We start from the raw sequence: 27912 nt of genomic DNA on the forward strand, positions 1-27912 counted from the left end.
AAATGCTGAATACAATAAGATGACCAAATCTAAGGATAAGAGTATAGAAGAGAGCAAGACCACAACTAAAAGGCCAGTAAATATATTCCATGAAATTGTAGAAGAAAACTTCCCTAACTAAAGAAAGACATGCCATAAACATACAAGAAGCCTACAGAACTCAAAATAGATTGCAGCAGAAAAACATTCCTCCAATCACATAATAGTCAAACACCAAATGAACAAAACAAAGAAAGAATATAAAAAGCAGTAAGGGAAAAAGGTCAAGTGGCATATAAAGGCAGACCTATCAGAATTACACCAGACTTCTCACCATAGAGTATGAAAGCCAGAAGATCCTGAGCAGATGTCATACTGGCCCTAAGGGAACACAAATGCCAGTCCTGGCTACTAAATGCAGCAAAACTCTCAATATAAATGGAGAACCCAAGATATTCTATGACAAAACCAAACTTGCACAATATCTTTCCACAAAACCAGCCCTACAAGGAAAACTCCAACACAAAAGGTAAAACCACCCCCAGAAAAGCAAAAGAATTAATCTCCTTACCAAGGAAACCAAAGAAGAGAGACATACAAACACAATTCCAACAACAACAACAACAGCAACAACAACAACAACAACAACAACAAAAACCCAATCACTATTCCTTAATATCTCTTAACATCAGTGGAAATGGACTCAATTTCCCCCCAAAAAAGACAAAGACTAACGCACTGGATATGTAAAGAGCATATTTTTTAAACAGATATCAGGTATCGAAGTTTAATCAGTTTCAGATACACCATCTAAACAGTCCCATAACTCCTAAAGAAATGGAGGCAGTTATTAAAAGTCTTCCAACCAAAAAAGCCCAGGACCAGATGGGTTTAGTAGAGAATTCTATCAGATCTTCATAGAAGATCTCATACCAATACTGTCCAAACTATTCCACAAAATAGAAACAGAAGGAGCACTACCCAATTCCTTCTGTGAAGCCACAATGACACATATACCCAAACCACACAAAGACCCAACAAAGAAAGAAAACTTCAGGCCAATTTCCCTTATGAATATCAATGCAAAAATACTCAATTAAATTTTCACAAACCAAATCCAAGATAACATGAAAATGATCATCTATCATGATTGAATATGCTTCATCCCAGGTGTGCAGGGATGGTTCAATATATGGAAATCCATCAACATAATACACTATGTAAACAAACTCAAAGAAAAATAACCACATGATCATTTTATTAGATTCTGAGAATGCATTTGACAAGATTAAATATTCCTTAAAAGTCTTGGAAATATCAGGAATTCAAGCCCATAGTGAAACATAGTAAAGGCAATATAGCAAACTAGTAGACAAAATAAAACTAAATGGAGAGAAACTTGAAGCAATCCTACTAAAATCAGGGATTAGGAAAGGTTTCCAGCTCTCATTCTACTTATTCAACCTAGTATTTAAAGTCCTAGCCAGGACAATCAGACAAGAAAAGGATGTCAAAGGGGTACAAGTTGGAAAGGAAGAGGTCAAAATATCATTATTAGCAGATGATATGATATTATATTTAAGTGACCCCAAAAGTTCCACCAGACAACAACTAAGTCTGAAAAAACAACTTCAGAAAAGTGGCTGGGTATTAAAGTAACTCAAACAAATTAGTAGCCTTCCTCTACTCAAAGGATAAATAGCCTGGAAAAAAGTTAGCAAAATGACACCCTTCACAATAGTCCCAACTAGCATAAAATACCTCTGTGTGACTCTACCCAAACAAGTGAAAGACCTGTATGACAAGAATTTCAAGTCTCTGAAGAAAGAAATTGGAGATCTCAGAAGATGGAAAGACCTCCCCTGCTCATAGATTGGCAGGAACAATATAGTAAAAATGGCCATTTTGCCAAAAGCAATATACAGATTCAATGCAATCCCCATCAAAACTCTGACTCAATTCTTCACTGAATTTAAAAGAGCAATTTCCAAATTCATTTGGAATGACAAAAAACCCAGGACGGTAAAAGCTCAACAATAAAAGAATTCTGGGGGAATCACCATCACTGACCTCAAGCAGTATTCCAGAGCAATAGTGATAAAAAAAACTGTATAGTATTGGTACAGAGACAGGCAGGTAGATCAGTGGAATAGAATTTAAGACCCAAAAATGAACACACACACCTATGATCATTTGATCTTTGACAAAAGAGCTAAAACCATCCAGTGGAAAAAAGAGCATTTTCAACAAATGGTGCTGGTTCAACTAGAGGTCAGCATGTAGAAGAATTTAAATTGAACCATTCTTTTTGCCCTGTACAAAGCTTACATCCAAGTAGATCAAGGACCTCAACATAAAACCAGATACACTCAAACTAATAGAAGAAAAAGTGGGGAAAAGTCTCGAACATATGGGCACTGGGGAAATTTTCATGAACAAAACACTGATGGCTTATGCTCTAAGATCAAGAATTGACAAATGGGACCTCATAAAACTGCAAAGCTTCTGTAAGGCAAAGGACACTATCATTAGGAAAAACTGGCAACCAACAGATTGTGAAAAGATCTTTACCGATCCTACATCTGTTAGAGGGCTCATATCCAATATATACAAAGAACTCAAAAAGGTAGACACTAGAGAGCCAAAAAACCCTATTAAAATGTGAACTGAACAGAGCTGAACAAAGAATTCTCAGCTGAGGAATATCAAATGGCTGAGAAGTACCTAAAGAAATGCTCAACAGAATTAATCATCAGGGAAATGCAAATCAAAACAACCTGAGATTTCACCTCACACCAGTCAGAATAGCTAAGATAAAAACTCAGGTGACAACAGATGCTGACAAGGATGTGGAGAAACAGGAACACTCCTATTCTGTTGGGATCGCAAATTGGTACAACCACTCTGGAAATCAGTCTGGAGGTTCCCCAGAAAATTGGACATTGCACTCCCTGAGGATCCAGCTATACCCCTCCTGGCCATATACTCAAAATACGCTCCAAAATACAACCAAAACACATGCTCCACTATGTTTATCGACACCTTCTTTGTAATATCCAGAAGCTGGAAAGATCCCAGATGTCCTTCAACAGAGGAATGGATACAGAAAATGTGGTACATCTACACAATGGCATACTACTCAGCTATCAAAAACAATGATTTCATGAAATTCATAGGCAAATGGATAGAACTAGAAAATATCATCCCAATCACACACACACACACACACACACACACACACACACACACAAAAAAAAAAAAACCATGGTATGCATTCACTTATAAGTCAATATTAGCCCTAAAACCTGAAATACCCAAGATACAATCCACCAACCATTCGAATCTCAGGAAGAAGGAGTATAAAAGTGCAGATGCCTCAGTCCTCCTTAAAGGAGGAATGTGGAAAGCCGTGATAGCATTCGCCATTACAAGATGGCGCTGGCTTCCGCTGCGCCAGCCCGACTTCCTTTCAGGAAACTAGCTATTAGCTGATGTGCAAGAATATTCAGGCCAAGTCTTTGCCCACCCTGGGCGTGCCTATGAGATCATGGAAGCGACCAATCAGGTGTGGACGCACTGCAGCTTAGGGTGTATATAAGCAGGGCCTTTCTGGGCCCCGGTCTCTCCTCTTCAAGATGCAATAAACGCTTTTGCTGCAGAAGGATCCTGTGTCCGCGTTGTTCTTGGGCTAGACGCTAGGCGGCGTGACAGAGGAACAAGAATATTCATAAGAGGAGATATGGAGACAAAGTTTGGAGCAGAGATTAAAGGAAAGGCCATCCAGAGAGTGCCCCATATGGGGATGCAGCCCATATACATACAGCCACCAATCCCAGACAATATTGCTGATGCCAAGAAGTGCATGCTGACACTAGCTTTATATAGCTGTCTCCTGAGAGGCTTAGCCAGATCATGACAAATACAGAGGTGAACACTAGCAGCCAACCATTGAACTGAGAATGGGGTCACTGTTGGAGGAATTAGAAAAAGGATTGAAGGAGCTAAAGGGGCTTGCAACCCCATAAGAACAATAATACCAACCAACCAGAGTTCCCAGGGACTAAACCACCATCCAAAGAGTACACATGGACAGACCCCTGGCTCCAGCTGCATATGTATCAGAGGACGGACTTGTTGGGCAACAATGGGAGGAGAAGCCCTTGGTTCTGCCAAGGCTGTACCCCTCAAGAGGGTAAGAATGGTTCCTTTAGAGTTTCAGGTGGTTGTTTGTTGTCATGTGGGTTTTGTGTGTATAACCCAGGTCTTCTTGTGGAGCAGGCAGTGCTCTTAACCAGTGAACCATCTCTCTAACACCCCAAACACATTTCTTCTTTTTCTTTTTTTTCATTGGATACTTTTTTTTTTACATTTCAAATGTTATCCCCTTTCCTGCTTTCCCATCCATAGACCCTCTATCACATCCCCCTCCCCCTTCTTCTATGAGGGTGTTTCCCCACCCATCTACATACCCCTTCCTGCCTCCCTTCCCTGACATTCCCCTACATGTGGGCCATCCTCTGCTGCATATGTAGCTGGAGCCATGGGTCTGTCCAAGTGTACTTTATGGATGGTGGTTTAGTTCCTGGGAGCTCTGGTTGGTTGGTATTGTTCTTATGGGTTTGCAAACCCCTTCAGCTCCTTCAATCCTTTCTCTAACTTCTCCAATGGGAACCTTGTTCTCAGCTCAATGGTTGGCTGTGAGCATCAGCCTCCATATTTTTCATGCCCTGGCAGAGCATCTAAGAAGACAGCTATATCAGGCTCCTGTGAGCATGCCCTTCTTAGCATCAGCAATATTGTCTGGATTTGGTGGCTGTATATATACGGGCTAGATCCCCTCTTCTTCATTGTAATAGAAATTCTTACAGAATAATTGAGTTTCATAAGACTTTTCCATAAATCCTTACTTTTGTTTAACCCACTGCAACCTCTCTTTTCTTTTATCCTTCTCCCAATTCTTGCATAAACTTTTAGTTCCCAGTACTCTTTATCAGTTCTTTTAGCACATACATTGCACCATCTGGTTTTACTATATTATTATTAATTTCATTCCAAGATCATAGGTGTATCATTTTATTAATGATATGCTAAATATAAAAGAAATGAGTAAAAAATAATATACAGAATTTCTTGTTACTAAGTGACTTGATTTTACACTTTGAAATCTGAGACATTCTGCTAAAAACAATGGCTACTCTTGAAGAAAGTTTGTTTATGGAAATGGTGAATGATAAACACCAGAAGTGAAACATATTTTATGCTTTCATTATATAAATAAAATACCCCTAAAAGCAAGAAGGAAGGAATAAGACACCACAACCAATTTTTAAAAATCGTATTAAAAATAAATGCATCCAGGAGATTTCCTTGGTGAGTTCTTCATTGCTGAGCTTGATGACCTTGGTTCATGGTCTATCGCAGGGTAGAAGTAGAGAATAAGCTACAATTTATACTCTGTTTTAGCATTCCTTCTACGTTCCACTCCACAGTTACTTGGCAACAGTCAGGTATGCCTGACTCACTATAAAAAGAGCTGTTTGAACCCTCCTCACTCTTACTCTCTTACCATCTCTGTCCCTTCTCTCCCCTTTCCCTCTATCTCCATGTGTTCCTGGCTGGACTCTCTGTCTCTCTGTCTCTGTCTCCCTCTGTCTCCCTGTTTCTCTGCCTTTCTCTGGCTCTACTCACACAACTCCCCTTCTCATGCCCTAAACAAACTCTTTTCTACCTTGTACCTCAAGAGAAAGAGATGCCTTAGCATGACCCTGCAGAGGCACCACCATTTACTTCACCATACTGCATCTCTGTAAACATATCCCTTGTTCTTTTTTTCTTTTTTGTAAAACACAACACTCTGACCTCTACATATGTATTATGGAACATATATACACACTAAATAAATAAATAAATAAATAATAAAATCAAAGAAATAAATATATAGAAGCAGAGCACATACATTATATTTTACTGTATTGAAATGGAAATATTATAAGACAGAAAGACTGACTATTGTGTGTTTGTCCTCTCTGAGTTATGTTTTATCTGGGATTAAATTCAATTCTTACATGTAAGTACACTGTAGCTGTCTTCAGACACACCAGAGGGCGTCAGATCCCATTACAGATGGTTGTGAGCCACCATGTGGTTGCTGGGATTTGAACTCAGGACCTCTGGAAGAGCAGACAGTGCTCTTAACCACTGACCCATCTCTCCAGCTCCCAGAAATTCAATTCTTAATCCTAAATGACTTTTCTGGAAATTGATGATTTTATTTTAAAGGTCAACTGTAAAAACAAATAGTTAACCTTTATAAAGACACATTGGAAATATGAATCTTCACAAAAGGATGCCAAGTTCCACAAAAGATTAAAAGTAGAAAAGAGAACACATATAACAATTCAAGTTTTATTTAAATCTTTTTTAAAATGTACATAACTGTTTGAAACAGAAGATCTGCATATTCCAGCAAGTATATAAATTGTATACTGGCAAGTGTCAAAAGCACACACAGATATTAGTTTGCCAATATTCAACACAACATAATTCACAAGAACCAAAACAAGAAACAACCAAATGTCTACTGCTAGTGTATATAAATATATTCATATTTATGAATGCATAAATGTTTTATATTACAAATAATTAAATATTATCTAGTAATGCGATGGAAACTTTCCAGAATCTATGTTGGCGACCCTTGCAAAGACTCCTAGTAATAGGAGATATGGAGCCTAAATCAATCATCTTCTGTAACCAGGGAAGTCTTCCAGTGGAGGGGAGGGGTTGGGATTTCAACCCAGCCACAAACCTTTGACCTGCAACTTGTCCTTTCTGTAAAATATTCTAAGGTAGTTCTTGTTCTCTCTTGGTCTCTTGTTCTTGCCTTCCCTTCCCCACCTCTCTCTCCACACACACCCACATGCTCATGGCCTGCCTCTACTCCTTCTCTCTCTCTCTCTCTCTCTCTCTCTCTCTCTCTCTCTCTCTCTGCCTTTATCTGCCCCTACTATCCTCTTACCTCCCCTTCCATGCCCTGAATAAACTCTATTCTATATTTAAAAAGAGATATTCTAGGGTAAGGTAATAAAGAACTTCTGGGAGTGGACAACCAATGCCTGGTCCATCTTGAGACCCATATCATGAAGCAGCCCAGAGGCTGGATAGCCTAGAGACCTAGAATAGAAACATAAATGAGAAGATAATGAAATGATAATGAAAGATAACGAAATGATAATCTGTTATACTAGTAGACTACAGTGTAGCATAATAATCATCAAAGAGGCTTTGTCCAGCAGTTGATGGGAGCAAATGCAAAGAGACCCACAGCCAAATGTTATATGGAGCCAGGAAATCCTGCCAAAGAGTGCAAGGAAGGTTTGTGTCAAAGAGACCACAAAAAAAAAAAAAAAAAAAAAAAGATCCACTGAATCAACCAACCAGGAATCATGGGGATCACATAGACTGAACCTACAATCAGGAAGTCTGCATGGTTCTGACCTAGATCCTCTGTTTATATGTTATGGTTGTATAGCTTGGTATTGTTGGGAAACTTCTAGCAGTGGGAATAAGGGCTTTCTCTGACACTTTTGTCTGCTTTTGGAATACTTTTTCTCTCACTGAGTTGCGTTGTTCGCTTTAATATGAGGCAATGTGCCTAGTTTTATTGCAACTTTGTATGCCATGTTTGGTTGGTATTCCTGGGACTCTAGCTCTTCTCTGAAAAAAATGGAGGAGGAATGGATATAGAGGAGAGTGGAGATGGTAACAGGTCACTAGGAGGAGAGGAGGAAGGGGAAATTGCTATCAGGTTGTAATATGTGAGAGAAGGAAAAAGAGATAAAATTTGATACATGCTAAAACATAATTGAACCTTGAAAACAGTATGCTGAGGGGAATAATTCAGTTACCAAAGGGAAAAAAATAGGTGCTCTGATGCTCTGGTTTGATAAAGTACATGAGTACTCATAAAGAAACTAATAAAGACAGAAATTGAGAGTTGAGGATAAAAGAAATAGCAATTATTCTTTAATTGGCACAGAGTTTTGGGATAGGGAGACCAAAACAATTTGAATAATAGTAATGGTATCTCAAAATTACAAATATATAAAATTTTATTTTAAGGTTCAATGAACAGGATTAATATGGTAAATTGTATATTACATAAATTTTTCACAACGAAATATATAAGCAATTAAATATCCTAGCAATGTTTTAGAATAGTATACATACACACAAGGGGAGATTATATAAATATAATTTAGTAAGGATTTTATATTTTATGCCATATAGTATTTAGCTGAAGATAAACAGAAATATATTGAAGGCCTGAAATATAAACCCCAAACAATTGCCAAACTAAGAAATATTTGAGAATAATAATTTAACAAGCTGTTCCATGCAACAAAATATTCAACCAATTCAAAGAAGGGAAGAAAAATAATAAATATAACAAAGAAATATGAAGATTATAGACTTCAAGCTAAAAATATCAATAATTATATGTAAATGTTCTAATTGCAACAGTTAATATGTAGAGATTATTGTAGATAAAATGGAAGATTCTACAAGAAACTGTAATTATGTTAACACAGTAAGACTCTGACACAAAAAACCCACACAAATCAGTAAATAATTAATCAATTAGCTTTTAGTAAAACAAAACACATTGCTACACATATAAATTTAAAATTAATTATATTGATCTTTCATCAAAATTATTGCAGAGGATACTGAATTACTAAGTATAAGAGATATGTGAATAGCCACTAAGAAAAAGGTATTCAAATACTTTTTTGATAATCTGTACAAAAGGAATTTTAAAGGCTTCTAGGAAAATATTTGCTGCAGAAATGTCTCAGGCTAACCATTTCTATTCCAAAAGGGTCCAAAATTATGAACAAATTCTCAGATCAATGAATAAGTAATAGAACTTGTGTTAGAAAATTCATAAGAGAAAAAAGGTGACAGTAAAGTCATAATCCAAAGAAAGATGTAACATTTTTGACCTACTTAATTAGTAAAGCCTTACAAAGAGTGTTAATGAATTTGAGTATGTTCCTGTTAAACCTCATGCTGTCTTTTACTACTATAATTTGAGTATTAGTAGAAACTTCAGAAAAACTAATAACTTTCATATATTAATAACTATAAAGCTATTCAAAATTTCTAGAGTAATGATTTTTCTTTTGAACTTTACCTAAAGAAAGAATTGAAACTCTAGAAAAGTTTTATTTATTAAAATAGTTTGCAATTAGCAATGAAAATGTAAAATAGTCCTAATAGCTAAAATAGGAGAGAGGCCAACAAAATTAGAATGGAATATTCTAACTCAATGGAATATTTAATTAGAGATGAAATAAAACATGGATGTTGCACAGGAGTGTGGAAAATGGTATATAATGCTGAGTTTAAAAGAAATATGTTCATAGCTAGACACCTAGTTGTCTGTTACAGAGTGAATTCAGAATCTGTAAGACAAGTCCACACCTTGACCTACAAATTAGCTTCAATCTTCTCCACTGTTGAAATTGACACAGATGAGTCTCTGAAAATCTCTCCATCATTTGAAAATAAGCAGAGTCAAACAGGAATAAACACGGATAAGAGTGTATGAAAAGTAGGAAATTATGAATTTCTGAAGGGAGTGCAAACTCATTTAGCCACTATGGAAATCAATGTAGAGGTCTTCAAAAACTGAAAAATAGATCTACAATAATATCCAATTCTACACTCTTGAAAATGTCCCCAAAGGACTCTATATCTTACTATAGAGACACCTGTTAGATCATAATTTATGTTCTATTCACAATAACCAGGGGCAAGAAACAGCCTAGATGGCCATCAACTCATAAATAGACAATACAAATATGGTACCTTTGCACAACCGAATAATATTTAGTTGTTAAAGAAATGAAAATATTAATTCACAGATAAAAAGATGAGGCTGAAGACATTTTGAGTTAGATAGCCAAGACTCACAAAGACAAATATCATATGCTTTCTCTCATTTGTATATGTAAACAGTAAATCTTAAGATATGTGTATTCTGTTTGGACTACACAAACAAATCAGGAACTAATAGGGTGTCATGGTACGTATTTCAAGGTAGTGAAGATTGAATTCAGTAGTATAAAGGGTTAAAAGCTAAAAATGAACGAGAAGAGTTAAGTAGACTGAATGGAAATATGGAGAAAAGGGGTTGGGGATTTAGCTCAGTGGTAGAGCGCTTGCCTAGGAAGCGCAAGGCCCTGGGTTCGGTCCCCAACTCAAAAAAAAAAAAAAAAAAGAAAAAAAAAAAAAAGAACCAAAAAAAGAAATATGGAGAAAGGAATACTGGGAGGAATAACTAACACTAAAGACTTTTATAATAGGATATATGGGGACTTTTTACTGTAAAAACTTCCTAAAATCTATACATATGCATATGCACATATATAAAGAGTTTGAATTGAGTTGCCATATAATGGGGCAACAGTTCCTCTACTAGACACGACAGGTAAGTAAATAAAAAGCCCAGTGCCAGGAACGGCACAAGCCTTTTGGACTTGTTTATCCTTAAGTCCCATAAAATCTTCAAACATTAGAGGCCATTGCCAATGCTCTTGGTTACCCTCTAGAACTTGATAGTATGATCCAAATACTGAAAACAGTACATACTTGAGTCATAGAACATAGAGAAATCAAACTGATGCTACACACAATGCCAGAGAAAAGTAATCATTAGTCTTACTTAGATCTAAACCCTGGGAAATACAATGACTTCCAACCTGGCAAGATATGCCTACTGGAACAATAGGCGTAAAAGTATGGTGAGCACATCCAATCAATGTCTAACTGAATTTAAGTTCTGCTTCGTAAAATAAACCAAATATCTAGCAATGTTATAAGGGCCAAAAACCTGTGGTTGTAGACTGATCACAGTCCCTAGGGGAGAACCAACCACTGTTAATTTTTTTAAGTGGTCATAGTATTAAAATGACTCTTAAGTGACTCATTGTTTATTTTCTTATCAGAAAAGGTAGAATTTATCATTAAAAAATATATAGGCATGAAGCAAACATTATGCAGTGATAAAGCACAGTTGATGGATTTAGCTATTATTATGAACTATATGCACTGAAAGCACATCTAAAGTAATGCATCTACTTAACATTCAAAGAAAGCTGGAGAATGAATGATGTTGTAGGGCCTGCAAAATGGCACAGTAAGCAGAGGTCCTTGGTGCCATGTCTAATGATGAGAGTTCAGTCATCAGGACCCACGTGATAGAAAAGGGACCAAATGATCCCTATAAGTTGTTAATTGATTTCCACTCATGTAGGGCAATCCCTGGACAAATAAAAAACATGCAAAATATTGTTTCAATCCTATTGTAACATAACACTTCACTACAACTCTTGCTACCTAGTCATCTAATGTGAAAACACAACTGAGCAGTTAAGTAAACACAGAAGATGGCTCAGAGCTTGCAAACCCCTTCAGCTCCTTCAATCCTTTATCTAACTCCTCCAATGGAGACCCTGTTCTCAGCTCAATGGGTGGCTGTAAGCATTCACCTCTGTTATTTGTCATGCTCTGGCAGAGCCTCTCAGGAGACAGTTATATCAGGCTCCTGTCAGGTGCACTTCTTGGCATCAACCAATATTGTCTGGGTTTGGTGGCGGTATGTATATGGGCTGGATCCACAGGTAGGGCAGTCTCTGAACGGCCATTCATTCAGTCTCTGTTCCAAATTTAGTCTCCATATCTCCTCCTATGAATATTTTTGTTTCCCTTTCTAAGAAGGACTGAAGCATCCAGACTATGTTCATCCGTGGACTGTATCTTGGATAATCCAGGCTTTTGGGCTTATATACATTTAATCAGTGAGTGCATACCATGTGTGTGAGTGTGTGTGTGTGTGTGTGTGTGTGTGTGTGTGTGTGTGTGTGTGTGTGTATTGTGATTGGGGTTACTCACTTGGGATGATATTTTTAGAATTTTTTTTTTTTTTTTCAAATGTCAAGTTACAAAACCATTTTAGTAACGCAATGGCTTTGAACACTGAGCGGTGAGAAATAGCCCACTTGTTTTTGCCCCAATGTCATGGGCAATAACTGAGCTTATAACTGTAGTGTTGTTCTAGGACAGCATCTTCAGGGCAGCAAAGTCATTGTTTTTAATTGAAGCTGAGTAATGTACCATTGTAAATGTAAAATTACATTTTTCTGTACCATTTTTTGTTGAGGTAACATCTGGGTCCCTTTCCAGCTTTGGCTATTATAAATAAGGCTGCTATGAACATAGTGGAGCATGTGTCCTTGTTATAAGTTGGGGCATTTTTTGAGTATGTGCCCAGGAGTGGTATAGCTGGGTCCTCAGGTAGTACTATGTTCAATATTATGAGGAACATCCAGACTGATTTCCAGAGTGGTTGTACCAGTTTGCAATCCCACCAACAATGGAGGAGTATTCCTCTTTCTCCACATCCTTGCCAGCATCTGTTGTCCCCTGATTTTTTATCTTAGCCCTTCTGAGTGGTATGGAGGTAGAATCTCAGGGTTTCGATTTGCATTTCCCTGATGTCTAAGGATGTTAAATATTTCCATTTCTTTAGGTGTTTCTCGGCCTTTCAATATTCCTCAGTTGAGAATTCTTTTTTATCCTGTAGCTCATTTTTTAAAAAGGGTTATTTGATTCTCTGGTGTGTAACTTCTTGAATTCTTTCTATATATTGGATATTAGCCCTCTATCAGATGTATGATTGGTAAAGATCTTTTCCCATTCTGTTGGTTGTCATTTTGTCTTAATGACAGTGTCTTTGACCTTATAGAAGCTTTGCAGTTTTATGAGGTCCCATTTGTTAATTCTTGATCTTAGAGCATAAGCCATTGGTGTTCTGTTCAGGAAATTTCCCCCAGTGCCCATGGGTTCTAGGCTCTTCCCCACTTTCTCTTCTACTAGTTTGAGTGTATCCAATTTTATGTGGAGGTCCTTGATCCACTTGTACTTGAGCTTTGTACAGGGTGGTAAGAATGGACTAATTTTCATTGTTCTACATGATTACCTTCAGTTGAACCAACACCAAGTGTTGAAATTGCTCTTTTTTCTACTGGATGGTTTTAGCCTCTTTGTCAAAGATCAAGTGACTATAGGTATATGGGCTCACTTCTGGGTCTTCAATTCTATTCCACTGATCTACCTGCCTTTCTCTGTACCAATACCATACATTTTTTAAATCACTTTTCTAATAGTGCTTGAGGTCAGGGCTGCTGATTCCCCTAGAAGTTCTTTGATTGTTGACGATGATTTTCTTTTTTTTCTTTTTTTTTTGTTATTCCAAATGAATTTCAAATTTCTGTTTCTAATTGAGTTTGAATTTTGATGTAGATTGCCTTGAATCTGTAGACTGATTTTGGTAAGATGGCTATTTTTACAGTATCAATCCTGCCAATCCATGAGCATGGGAGATCCTTCCATCTTCTGAGATCTTTAATCTCTTTTTTTCAGAGACTTGAGGTTCTTGTCATACAGATCTTTCACTTGTTTGGTTAGAGTCATACAAAGATTTTTTTTATTATTTGTGACTATTGTGAAGGGTGTTATTTCCCTGATTTCTTTCTTAGCCAGTTTATCCTTTGAGTAGAGGTAGGTTACTGATTTGTGATTCATTGTTATACCCAAAATTTAGCATCTCTTTCAACCCTTATTAGGGAAGCTTACTTTTTGCAGTTGATGATGATTAACCCAGAGATCTACAACTGGAAAAGTTTCAGAGAATAAAAGACTATGTAATACTGCTCCTTAACCAAGATATTTATTTCACACCCTCTCCTCCTAAAACACCCAAAACACAACAATCATTGTAAAAGAGGCAGTAGAAGGATTCTAAGAGCTAGAGATGATGGGTATCTCTAAACAGTGTTTTCTGGAAACAGCAGGGACATTTTACATAGGAATTTTCAGTAGCTGAGACATCATGCACAAGAACTGCACAAGTTTAAGACAGACAAAATTCCAGCATATTGAAGGATCTATTAGTAATTTCTAGATCCTGGGAAAGAGAGAGTCGGTTTTCTTGAAGGATGTGGTACCTGGATTGTTGCCCACTGTCCAGAGAAGGCCACATACACAAGAATATATGGGTAACACAACTAAAGCTTGATAGAGTTTTTAAAATTAAACAGTGGACACAGTAGATGGGTTGATAAGGGTGATGAATCTCAGAAGAGTGGGAAGGGAATAAATAAGATTAAAGTATATTATATAAAGTCTTCAAATAACTAATGAAAATGAATGGAAAAATCATACAGTAAATGAAATAGCCTATTCTTAGAGATGTAACCTGGTTTCAACACATGCAAATCAGATACATGTAGCCCACCATATAGATAGACTTAAAAACAGAAATTGTACCATCATCTGTATAGATACAGGAAAGGCATTTGACAAGTTCAACATGCCTTTGTAAAAACTTTGGGGAAAATAGGAAAAGATGGTTATATTACTATCAAGGACATGAAGAACTTCTACAATGCAGATACTATGACACCACATAAAAAAGAAAGAGAAAAAGAAAGGAAGAAAGAGAGAAAGAGAGAAATAAATAAATTAAATAAATAAATAAATAAATAAATAAATAAATAAATTAAAAAAATGTGCCATATTACAAAAAGACCTTCAATTCTCCTGGATTGGTATGATCAATGGAGTAAAAATAAAAGAGAGAAACCAGAAACACACCCACATAATTGTGGTCACCTATTTTCTGATAAAACATCATGAACATATACTTGAAAGAACTCACTCTACTCAACAAATGGTGATGGCAGAATTGTTGGATATTGAACTTAGATCCACATCTTTCATCCTGCACAAAATAAAATCAACATTATTCAAAGGCTTTTATTAAAAATTGAAGCTCTGAAACTACTAGAACATTGAGAAAACAGTTCAAACTATGTGCATAGGCAAGGACTTTCTGAACAGGATTTGAAGTACACAAGAAATAATCTCCAGAATCAACAAATGGGGTTACATGCAATTTAAATGTTTCTGCACAGCAAGGAAAACCATCAGCAGAGTAAACAGACAGAATGTGAGAAAATCTTTGCCAGCTGTACCTCCATCAGGGGTTTGATGTCTAGAAAATATAAAGAACAGTAAATGTAAACACAACCCTCCCTCAAGCTCCGCAAAGCACTACATTTTTTAATTAACAGACTGTTCTCAAAATGAAAAAAAAAAAGTAAGTGACCAATGATTTTCTTGATCTTCAACCTACTTAGTTGTTATGGAGATACAAATTAAATATGCTTTGAGCTTCTCTCTTACCCAAGTCAGAATTGTATGATCAGAAAAACAAATGACAACAAATTCTGGTGAGGATATGAGAAATAAGAACCCCTAGTTACTATTGGTAGGAGTTTAAATGCAGCCATTATGGCAATAGAAAAATCTAAACATAGCACTACCATATAACCCAGATATATGCTTTCTGAACATGTACCCCCAAAATCCCAAGTCTTGCCACAGAGCTACTTGTGCATCCATGTCTATTGCTCTGTTATTCACAAGGAATAGAAAATTTAAAATGTGGCGTGTGTGAACAATGAAATTTTACTCAGCTGTAAAGACAAAATGAATTCATAAAAATTTCAGGAAAATGCATGGATTTGTAAAGTATTAAGGTAGGTTATTGAAATTTAAAAAATATGCAAAGTCTTCTTTTTCTCATATGTAGATACTACCACATATGGAGCCACCCTTTAGTTCCTCTACTCAACATGACAGGTAAGCAAGTATATATATGGCAGAGCTATAGTGGCAAATATACCCTGGTACTGCAATGAAAACATACATAAGCCATAAATATGTATATCTATGTATATATATATGCATCCCATATAATTTATATACATGTATATGTAAGGGGAGAGAGAGAGAGAGAGAGAGAGAGAGAGAGAGAGAGAGAGAGAGAGAGAGAGAAGGTTATGAGAGGAGAAAAACAGGTGTTTGTAAAAGGGACATGAAGGCAGAAAGATTCTTTGTGGTGGGAATAGAAATAAAAAATACACATTTTACTAGAAAAGGATTATAATGAAACAATTGTAGTTGTATGCTAATAAATGTAAATGCCCAAAAGGAAAAACAGTACTGTTTATAAACTTCTAGGTCTAAAACAATACAAATATTTTTAGACACAAGAAGTGAGAGATAAATAAAAATGGTAGGTGATCCCTCATATTTTTAACTTCAATAATTCATATATTTATATTTATAATTAAGAATAATTTCTAACAAACCATCTTATAGAATGTTTATAGTGAAGTAGAAATATAAGCAAAAGGACATTGAATATTTAAAGGGAGCATAACCATTTTGAGTTTAATTTTGTAGAACTTGTTTACTTTCTGGGTATGTGATTCTCGGTTCTCTAAAGGCCTTTCTGAAACTCAGATTTTATGATAATTAGTGCTCCATCAATAATAATTAAATTAAGCCTTGCTTTTTCTGAATTTTTGGTCTATTTATGATGACTACAAAATGCTATACTAAACTAATCAGTTTATACACACTGATCTAATTGATCAATTCTATGAAAAAAGCCAAAATGCTAATTGTACATTATATTGCCTCAAGAAAGCTAAGTAAATCTTGGTTTCATAGGGATTTTTTCACATTCTGATTAGACTACTTTTGATTAAAGAGATGAAGTATAGCACTGATGAGGGACTGGCTTTTAAAAGGTTCAAAATGAACTTGCAAGGCCCTTGGAGCCAGCTTCATTGTAAATCACACTGATTACTAATTCCAGGAAAATAACTGAAGGCTCAGTGGAGAGCACTATAAGGTCTCTGCTTAGTTTGCATATTATCCCTCAGAGGGTTTTCCTCAACCATTATTTCAAAGTAGCAGGTTTCTGTTGCAATGCCACATCTTATCCTTTTACATTTCATGGCACTTAGTATTGTATGACATTATTTCATGTAATGTTTCACTCTTTTTCTTATCTTTGCACATAGTATGATATCACAGAGCAATATGGAAAAGACACATCCCCTGTGTTGAGAACACCACATGCTACATAAGAGGTATTTACTAATTGTTGAGTGAATGAATGAATGAATGAATGAATGAATATAATAAAAGCAATAATTAGGAACCAGCCATCACAAGAACAAAACTTATCTTTAAAGGCAAAATGAAAGGTTGGACACACTCACTCTAGAACAGATTTGGGGATCAAAGAAATCAACTGGAGAGGATCAAACAATCCAAATATCACAAGAGATAGAGATAGGAGGCTATTCAACATGATGGCCTTGTACATAATAAGGAATCTATACTATTCTGTAATTAGGGATCTGTGACTAAAGAGTAGGGAGAGGAGGTGTAAGGCAATCTGATTGCCACAGTTCATATGCTCATAGTGAATATAAATATGCAGAGATAGGCAAAGTTGGGTACATCCTCTACAACTTTCTAATAATAAGAATTAAGTCACATCTTGCTAAACATACAGACATTTATTAGCAAGCAGACAAGAAGAACCATATGTGATTCCCAAGAACAGAAATCTGTCTTTGCTGGTACTTGCATAAAATGTTTACTTGAAGAAAAATAATGTTATTATTCTAGTGGTAGACTTTGAAATACCACCCACTATAAAAAATATGATCAAGAATATTCAGAACATCTGTGTTCTGGATTAACAGCATAAGAGAATGAGAAAAACCTAATGGAAGATATGAAAAGCTTGTTATAGTTTCCTAATTTGTTTATTTGAAAATTGGTTATAACTATCAAGTACCTTAGTCAAAAAAAAATACATTTTAAAAACTACTAACTTCACTTACTAACAGCCACTTCTAACATTTTTACCCTGATTATCAAGCTATAATGTCATCAATATAAATTCACTTCTATTAATTATCCTAATTAGTAAGCTTTTAGGGATAAGAAAGACAAACATTGTGGAGATAGATGCAGACACTATTCCCAGAGTGACTTTTCTTGTTAGTTGTTCTTCATCAGTCCTTGGATATGGGTTCATGATCACAATCTTTGTTTTCCCCTAATGGTCAAAAATAATACATTTGTATCATATAGTCTTGAATCTATGGTAAAATACATGAATTCAAATGTTATTTGGCATTTCCCTGATTACTAATTTTTTTTTTTTGGTTCTTTTTTTTTTTTTTCCGAGCTGGGGACTGAACCAGGGCCTTGGGCTTCCTGGGCAAGCTCTACCACTGAGCTAAAATCCCAACCCCTACTAATTTTTTTAACATTTTTTTCATATGTTCATTTGTCCTTATACTTGATCATTTGAGAACCATCCATTCATTTCATCAACCCATCTATTGATTGGTTGGTTGGTTGGGCTTTTTGTCTTTTCTTGATATTGTTTTTTAAGTTACCAGTAAGGAGATCATTTAAGGAATGTAAAGTAAAACTACTATGATGGAGTTATAACACTTCAGGGTATATGCTACCAAACTTCAGGAATTATATGTAAACCTGTGGCAGAAATGCCTGCATATCCGTTTATATTGCAAAACTACTCAGAATAGCTAAGTCATGGAATCAGTTAAGTAAACATCAGCAGAGGATTGGATAAAGAAAATGTGGTATATATGCACAAATGAGTTTTAATGAACAATCAAAAAATCAGGGGGTTACATTATTTTCTGTAAGATAGAGGAAACTGAAGATACAATATCATCAAAAATAAGTCAGACCAGAAAGACAAGACCACAATTTCCTTATTTATAGAACCTATAAGTCTTTACACAAATACACACACACACACAAATATATATATATATATATATATATATATATATATATATATATATGTATATATGTATATTCATTGAAAATGGTTTGAAAATAAAAGGAAGATTAGGAAAAGGGGGGACACCAGAATGAGGCACAGGGTAAAATGAGAAAGATAAAGAGGCTGAATGTGGTCAAAATAAATGATAAACTTGAGAGATGTTATCTTTATAAAGCTTAACACTATACACAATGAATATATATCAGTGTATGAAAAATGTAATAGACATTAAAGACACTATGTTCATAAGAAGGAGGTCTTAGCCAGTGGGGGTAGAGGGGTCATGAGGGAGATTGGAGAAAATATTGAAAAAGATTGAGATGACAATAAACAAGGAAAGCTCCAATCTCATGTCTTTTCAGTAAATACAACTGAACCTTTCCTCAGAGTAGGCCCAAATTTGAGGAGGACAGCTCTAGGTACAAAATGAGTGAAATGAAAGAATACCTAAAAAGAGATCACCTATGGACCCCATAATGATTCACCCTATGTGTCAGAGAATCTTTTCTCTTATTTTGGCACTGACAAGCCTGAAAAACCCTGGATGTCTGCAGTAGGGTAAAAACATGATTTACTTAAAAACTTCTGGGGGAAGTAAAATGTTTAAAATAGCACAGTTTTAAGTCTTTAAAAACTTTCTGATACATGCTCATAGGATTCTCTCTCTCTCTCTCTCTCTCTCTCTCTCTCTCTCTCTCTCTCTCTCTCTCTGCCTGTCTCTAAAGATTCAGAAGCTAATTGTAGCTAAAAAAATTAAAGCATGAGAGCAAGGGGTTTACAGAAAAAGACAGTCTATGTTTGTGAGTCCTATTAAGGAAAAATGTTCATTGTTTTGTCTTAAACCATTAAACAGTGTGACTTCAAAGTAGATCCATAAATATAGATTCAAGGCCATGATAGGGTGCTACATAAGGAGACAGAAGTGTAGGAATGAGAGGTAAAACAATGTAAGGAATTCATCAAATAAAGGCTGTGTTATTAATACTGGAGATTAGTTCCACAATGTACACACACCAGAGTAAGTTATTGCACCCTGATGTCAAAGATGTTGGATTTTTATATACCTAATTCTGTCAGTCATTGTTTGTAAATGTGCTAATTTTGGTAGTTTTGAGCGCCTGGGTATATAAGGACATTAAATTTGAACTGCCGAGGAGCCTACAGCTAGGATAAATCTAAACAAAAGGGTTGGCAGTTGGCATGTTAACAAAATGGGAAGATCTGGTTGGGATATCGGAAGAGATGAGGGGGATTCACTATATTTGATATACTTGATATATATATTCAAATGTCTGAACAGCATATATTTGGCTATTACCAGAAGGAAATACTGAGGCTACTCTTAAAGGCTGCAGTACCATTTGTCTTCATTACAAGCAAGGGTACAATGTGAGTAGAAGTCAACTGAATGTTGCCTATATAAGGCTCTTGGAGAGTATCCCTCTAATCAGAGGGTGGAAAATCATAGGTGTAGCTTAGAGCTCATACACTTCTTCCTTATCTTGAAAGACTCAATGGATTGGCTTTTTTAAAAGACATTAAATGGGAAATAAAAAATGTTTTTAAGGATATGGTGAAATTACAAATGAAACAGAAGAAAATGTCTGGCATCTATGCCCTGCAACATCATCCAACTCCTATGAAAAGCATCATGTGCAGCCTATCAAATGGGACAACTTGTGGTCCTGGCATTCTTCCCTTCCTTCATTTCAATGAGAGAGATGCATTCCTAAGCCCAGGTCATTGAATAATTCAGTTTTCACTGACCACAAAAGTGTGTGGGAAAGAGCCAGATTTCTGTGGGATACCACAAAGACTTGAATTTCAGAAGGTGAAAACGTTTTTGGCACTGAATCATATCTTATTGTTCCTCAAAGGATCTTCTTCAGGACCAGTATATGAAGTCTTGAAAACATTTCAAAGCTATAAATATACGGAACAGGTTCTTGGTAAAAATAAATGTGATGAGCCATTGTAGCTGGTACTGACAAGTTTTAATTCGTCTAGAAGAGAAGGAAGCAACCCTTGGTATGCTGAAATTGGAGTTTTAAAGCTGATTCTTCTTACATTTAAAACAATATTTCTTCAGATTTATCCTGAAATGTCTGCCTTCAGTTTTATCTAGAAATCAGCCCTTAAATAAGATTTCTTGTTAATATGTATGTCTGTGCATTTCCGTTGATGCTTTTCCTGTTGAGAATTATTAGAGAAAAAGATCTTAACAAGAAAGCACAATGATGATTTGCATATAACATGTTTATTTTTAATCATTAAGAAGTGAAACATTTTATGGGGATCATGGAAATGCTTCAGTCAGATACAGAAGCTGGCATTTACCTGCTACTGGTCACTCATTTAATGCATCCACAAAATGAAGTAACTAGCATTTAATAGGCTCTTTTTCTTTGAAAAATGATACTGTGCTGATTTATATTGAAGAAAAACTCCAATGAATCAGTGGAGATGATGTCAGTCCATTTATCTGAGTGGTGATGCTGAAATCGGGAAGGGCAACTAGGTATATTCCTCCTAGAATGGCCTCTGATACTTTTAATAAAAGTTATTTTTTGTCATTCTGGTGGAAAACCTAAGTACAATGTTTATAGTTAATTCTTCTTTTATTTTATTGGGTTTGATGATGAATAGATTTGCACCAATTGAGAAGGTGACTCAATTAATTCTTGGAATATGACTGAACTTCACAATAATGGTTTCTCTAATCTCTGAACTTTAATTACAGTTTGTGATGAATACTATATTTCTCTATCTCTACCTATTTCTTTATTTATATCTGTCTTCTAGTGAGTATGATATTTGCATGAATGAGGAAGAAGAACCTGGTACATAAGGAATAGAAATACTTTTTACTACTAATACTTTTAATACTAATATTACTTAGTTTTTAAATTATGTTTGTACCACAGATTGTAATTGGAGAGACAGAAGGTGTGAGAATGAATGAATGAAAGATACCTTATTATTATATCCTTCTACATCTACATCTAGCAAGATTGTATAGCGATATTGTTTCTCAGACAAGGAAAATGAATGAAAAATACCTCTATAGATACCTTCTTGATAAATCACTAAAACATTCTTTTCTTTATGTATCCAGATAGGATTAAGAAAAGGAGACTGAGTATCCAGACTTTCCACCTATTTCTCCAGGGTCTAGCTGGCTAAGTGTAGTAGTCCTCATCTGAACTGAGGAAACTTCTCTTTGCAACAGAGAGCCCAGTCCAAATACATACAAAGCACTCAGGTACCTAAGACTCAAGGAAAAAAGTTTGTGTGGGGAGGGGAGAGGGGAGTGTAAAAGCCATCAGATCAGGCAGTTTGGTGTAATATTGTATTGGAGTATAATCTAAGAAAGAAAGAAAGAAAGAAAGAAAGAAAGAAAGAAAGAAAGAAAGAAAGAAAGAAAGAAAGAAAGAAGGAAGGAAGGAAGGAAGGAAGGAAAGAAAGAAAGAAGGAAAGAAAGAAAGAAAGAAAGAAAGAAAGAAAGAAAAGAAAAGAAAGAAAAAAGAAAGAAAGAAAAAAAAGAAAGAAAAAAGGAAGGCATTTAGAGTGGAATGATGCTAACTTTACTACAGGGACTAAACTTACAAGGATGTGTTTCTTGCCCATGATTTCTTCAATATGAAATTATGAGATGTATCCAGCTAGAAAAATCATCCTGAGTGAGGTAATTCAGATCCAAGAGACAAATACTATATGTTTTCTCTTATATGTAGATGCTAGCTTTATTGGATAGACCATGGGCCTAGGGAAAAACAAATAATATTTTATGTTTAAGGGCAATGTATATTCAGTGAAGTTTGGTATCCAGTAAGGGATTCCTGGGGATTGGGGTGGTGTGGGGGGATCTCCAAAGGAAGGGGCGATTTGTAGTCATGGGGAGAGAGAAAACTGGAGTGACATAATAAGGGAGCTATGCTGAAGAGAAGAGAAAAATGTTTTAAGAGTTAGAAATAATAGATCACTCTAATAAGACTGCTATACACTTGAAATCACTGAGACTGTAGCAGCACACATAAGGTCTGCACAGCTCCATGCTATATAAGGAACCTGCACTAAGACAGGAAAGTGGACATGTGTTCCCATCCCTAACCAAGAAGCTATCTGCAATTGGCAACCAGTTGCAAAGAAAAAGGTAATTTTCTCCCAAGGATTCTCACTGGGTTAATAAACTGCACTTAAGGATAAACCTTATTCCCAGAAGTAAATGGCAAACACAAAATGTTAATTTTGTAGATTTTTTTTGTCTCATATTTATTTGTTTTGGTGTTTTTGTCTGACTTATCTTTTGTTTACATGTTTTTTTTATTTGATTTTGTGTTTTGTGGAGATTTTGTGCGTGCGTGTGCGTGTGTGTGTGTGTGTGTGTGTTCTTTCTGTTTTTGTTTGTTTGTCTAAAGTAAGAAAGAAAGGGATAAGAGTTAAGGGGATAGGCAGGTGGAGAGGATCTCAGAGGAGGCAGAGTAGGACAAACAGATTAGAATATATTCTTTCAGAAACTTTTCTACAAAATAAATTGGGATCTTGGAGAAGAAGTATTAACATTTAACACAACTGGAAATACTGTCTCTGAAGGTTTGAAAACTGTCAGCCTTGATTCTTTTATATTTGAATTGGGTTTATTTTAAAATTTTAGTAAATAATTACATTTAGACACTGTATCAGGAACATTCCCACACCACAACATCTATAAATGTATCTAGATGCTATCAGAGGAGTGCAAAACCAAACCAAATCCCTTGCATTAAGAAAGTAGGTGTTAATGAGTTCACAGCTTCATTGGAGATAAAATGTAGGCCTATCTGGCATGGTCTCAGCACATACAGGATAACTATTAAGTATCCTTACAAAGAAAGGCAAAAGATCATACTTCTCTACATTGATGGAAATCACAGAAATTTTGTTTCGTAAACTGAGACTTTAAGAGTCAGAGATAGATGGGATCATACTGTGTAAATGTCTATACATTGGAGACAGGATTGATAGTCTTATTAACCTGTCCTTTGTGTATTTAAAACATCCCAAGTCTCTGGTGCTAAAAGATTTATACACCATTTTATATTTATAACTCATTTCTATTCATTACTCTCCAGGGTGGCTACAAGAAGGTTGTTATGCGAGTGACCCTGGTTACAGAGAGGGCAAAGGCACATTTGAAATGATGTGAAGAGCTAGAAGCAGGCAAGTGGTAACACTATAGTTAGGAGCTTTTGTTTTCTTTTTGACAATGTGATGAAAGTGAAAGTTTCAGAAGTATTTTTTTTCAGAGTAGATAAGCTTCTCTAAACTTCACAAACCAGTACTTTATTTACATTTCTCAATACTTAGAAGTTTATACTTGTACTTACTCTTCTCCTTGGGCCATCTCTTTTGTATTGATGCAAATTAATTGGGGTAGTATTGGAGCAAGACCACTCTCTTTCATTTTTGAGCCTTCTTTCCATGTCACCATTCCTTAGACCCCTTAATTTAGAAATTAGAGAATAGACTAATGCTCTGCTAAATGGCATCCAGGGAACCGAACTTAAATGTATGATGTTACCAGTTCTTAAGTTGTGGCAAGTACACACTATCTTATAATGTTTGTATTACAACTTAAAATGCTGGAAACTATACAAAAAAAAGGAAACATAGCCATTATTCTTTCTTTAATAAATGTGGCTTTTCTCCTAGGAGTGTGTCTTACTAGGCATCACAGTATGGCAATACCATAATGCTATTTTTATAAGTACTTTTTCTGAAGGTTCTTTTCAATGAAGATGTAATTTCTTTGATGTATAAGTCAGTCCGGTCAACCCATCTCCCACCCTGTGTGCATAGGTAGGTAACTTGGTAATGAAACAAGAATGGTGACTGCAAAGATAGTTATGTTAAGAAAACAGGGAGGAAGAAAGAGAGGGTGAGGGAATGCAATGAAAGCAGAATATGGTTATTTGAGGGAAGATGGGACTGGAAAGACAGGGATTTAGGGTAAGGCAGTGTAGAAGGGTAACCGAATAGTCATGAAGTCATACATACAAGTGACAAAATATGGACTGAGTAGGTTATATGTAGGAGCTTACACACACATGTATATTTATATATGTTTATGTATATATGTGTGTGTGCATCTGTATATATGCTTGCAATAGCAATTAGAGGAAAAAAGAGGTCATGAATTTGAAGGAGAGAGAGGGAGATATATGAAGGGTTTGGAAAGAGGAAAGGAGAAAGAAAATGTTTTAAATATAATTTCAAAAAGAAAAAATTAACATTAAAATATAGTTATGAAAATGTCATAATGGAACCTATTTTCTTATATGCTAAATTAAAATTTAATTTTTAAAATGAATTACCCATGAGCATATGGGAAAATTCATACTCCTCAAATGAACACTTTATATGTCGAATTTATAGAAAAATAATAAGGAATTGCTCCCACTTAAAGTATTTAACTACTAACTAAAGTTATGTAAATGAAGAACTAACACATTTGTGAACATTACATAATGTAAAGGGAAAAGATGAATTCTAGTTTCTCTTTTATCTCTCATGCTAATTTTAAGTGTTCAGTTCAGAATTGAGTATATTCATGTTATTGTCATCTCCAGAAGAATTTCATCTTGAAAAACTGAAATTCTGTATGTATTCAACAATTCCCCGAATCCCTTTTCTCTCAGCTGTTTATTACATCTAATCTACATTCTATTTGTAAATGTGAGTACTCTACATACCTCATATAAATTGGAACATAATAATATTACTCCTTTTTGTGTCTGGCTCTTTCCACTTAGTATAATGTCCTCAAGGCTTATTCATCTTATAAACTGTGTCAGAATTTCCTCCTTGTTTAAGACAGCATAAATGCCCCATTGTATTTACATACCATATATTTTTTTTACTCTATGATAAACAGTTTAGTTAATTTTATCTTTTTGAACAATGCTACTATGAACATGAGAGCATAAATTTCTTCAAGGATTTGTTTTAAATTATCTGGGATATATGTCCCCAAACGGAATTTCTCAGTTGGCAATTCTCAGCTTTTTATGGGAAAGCCCATATTTCTGTTCTATAATAACTGTGCTAAATTTATTCAGATCAATAACACTTGAGAATTCTAATTTCTCCACATTTTACCAAAGTTGGTTACTTATTAGTTAGCATCATAGGGAAAGTCTAAGTAGACTGTCTCCAATGGGGCCCTAAGATTGGAGATCAGGTAACCACCTAAAAGTGGGAGAGGAAAGATTGCATTCATTAGAGGGAATGGAGGACACCAGGAGAATGTGGCACAATGAATCAACCAAGCAATCATATGTATTCACACAGAATGAAGTGGCAATCAAAGGGTCTGCCTGCATTAGGTTGCACCAGGTCCTCTGCACATATGTTATGGTTGTGTAGCTTGATGTTTTTGTGGGGTGTGCCTCTAACTCTTTTGGGTGCTCTTGGGACAATTTTCCTCCTATTGTTTTGCCTTGTCCAGCTTGATATGAGGTGTTTTGCCTTCTGTTACTGTGTCTTCATTTGTTGTGTTTGGATGTTATCTCATCCAAACTGTAGTAAACAGTCAGAGCTATTTGTCTTCTTTCTCACTATAAGAGTCAACCTAAATTAACTATTTACAATATTACTTTGAAAGAACTACAGTACCCTTTGATTTACATATCACAATTTTATCCCCCTGCAAATGATATTCTACTTTTTTCCAATTCTGATTATAGATTTCCAGGAACTAGAGTGGCTGACTCAGCATGTGACTAGTATCTGTAGAATCAACCATGACCAGGGAGATAAAATTCACATATTCAAGTGTGTCTGTTATGGATCCAACAGGCTCTCCAAACTCATCCCTTTTCATTTCCTGCACACTTTGCATATCCTTCTGCCACTAAATAATGATTGTCTACTGAAAATATAATGAAAAAGTAATAGAAGCTATTATTATTGATAAGAGAGTTCTGGATAAATATTTGAAATCTTACCTACATAGAAGACAAAAATAAATACAGTGTGTAGAGGAAAAGTATAACATGCAAATAATTATTCATGCAAATAATAAGGTGACACAATTTATACCAATGTTACACTTAACAATAATATTCAATACTAAAAAGTCAAAATTATAATGATATCAAAAATGAAAAGGAAATGTATCTAATTCACTGATGTGTTTCTATATGCACATGTTCATATGGGTGAATGTGGACATGTGTGCATGTGAAGGACAGAGGTCTATATTGTGAATCTTCCTCTATCATTCCCTGAATAATTTTTCTTTATAATAGAATCTTTTACTGAACTTGGAACTAATTGATAATGAACTCCAAGAATCTGCGCATGTTTGTACCTTTTCTTCCCTTTGGAGCTGAAACCTCAGTACACCTTTATTTATACATCTATAAAATCTGAACTGTAAAAAACAATTAAATAAATTTTTTTTAAAAGAGAGGAAAAACAAAAGAAGGAAATCATGCCTCATACTGGAAATCTAATAAACTACTCAGCACTAGTAAAAGCATGGATTTTAGAAGTCAACCTACAATCACCACTTTATTAAACCAGCATAATCCTTAACCCTAAAAATTGATCCTTATACCCTGAGATACATGTAGTCCCCACCCTTCATTAAGACAAATTCCATTCATAAAAGGAGAATATTACAGAAACCATACCAAATCAAACTGCAGAGTTGTGGGGCCAATGCCAAAGGATACATCTACAACATATTCCTACATTCAAGGCTTAGGAACATCACATAAGAGTAAGTAGATCCACATCAAAATACCAATCCAATTCTTCAAAGAATTAGACAGAACAATTTGCAAATTCATCTGGAATAACAAAAAAACCAGGATAGCTAAAACTATCCTCAACAATCAAAGGACTTCAGGGGGAATCACTCAAGCAGTATTACAGAGCAATGGTGATAAAAACTGCATGTTATTGGTACAGAGATGACAGATAGACCAATGGAATAGGAATTGAAGACCCAGAAATGAACCCCACACCTATAATACTGTTTTTGACAAAGGAGCCAAAACCATCCAATGGAAAAAGATAGCATTTTCAGCAAATGGTGCTGGTTCAACTGGAGGTCAGCATGTGAAAAT

The sequence above is a fragment of the Rattus rattus genome, chromosome X (genome assembly GCF_011064425.1).
Source record: "Rattus rattus isolate New Zealand chromosome X, Rrattus_CSIRO_v1, whole genome shotgun sequence".
NCBI lineage: Eukaryota > Metazoa > Chordata > Mammalia > Rodentia > Muridae > Rattus > Rattus rattus.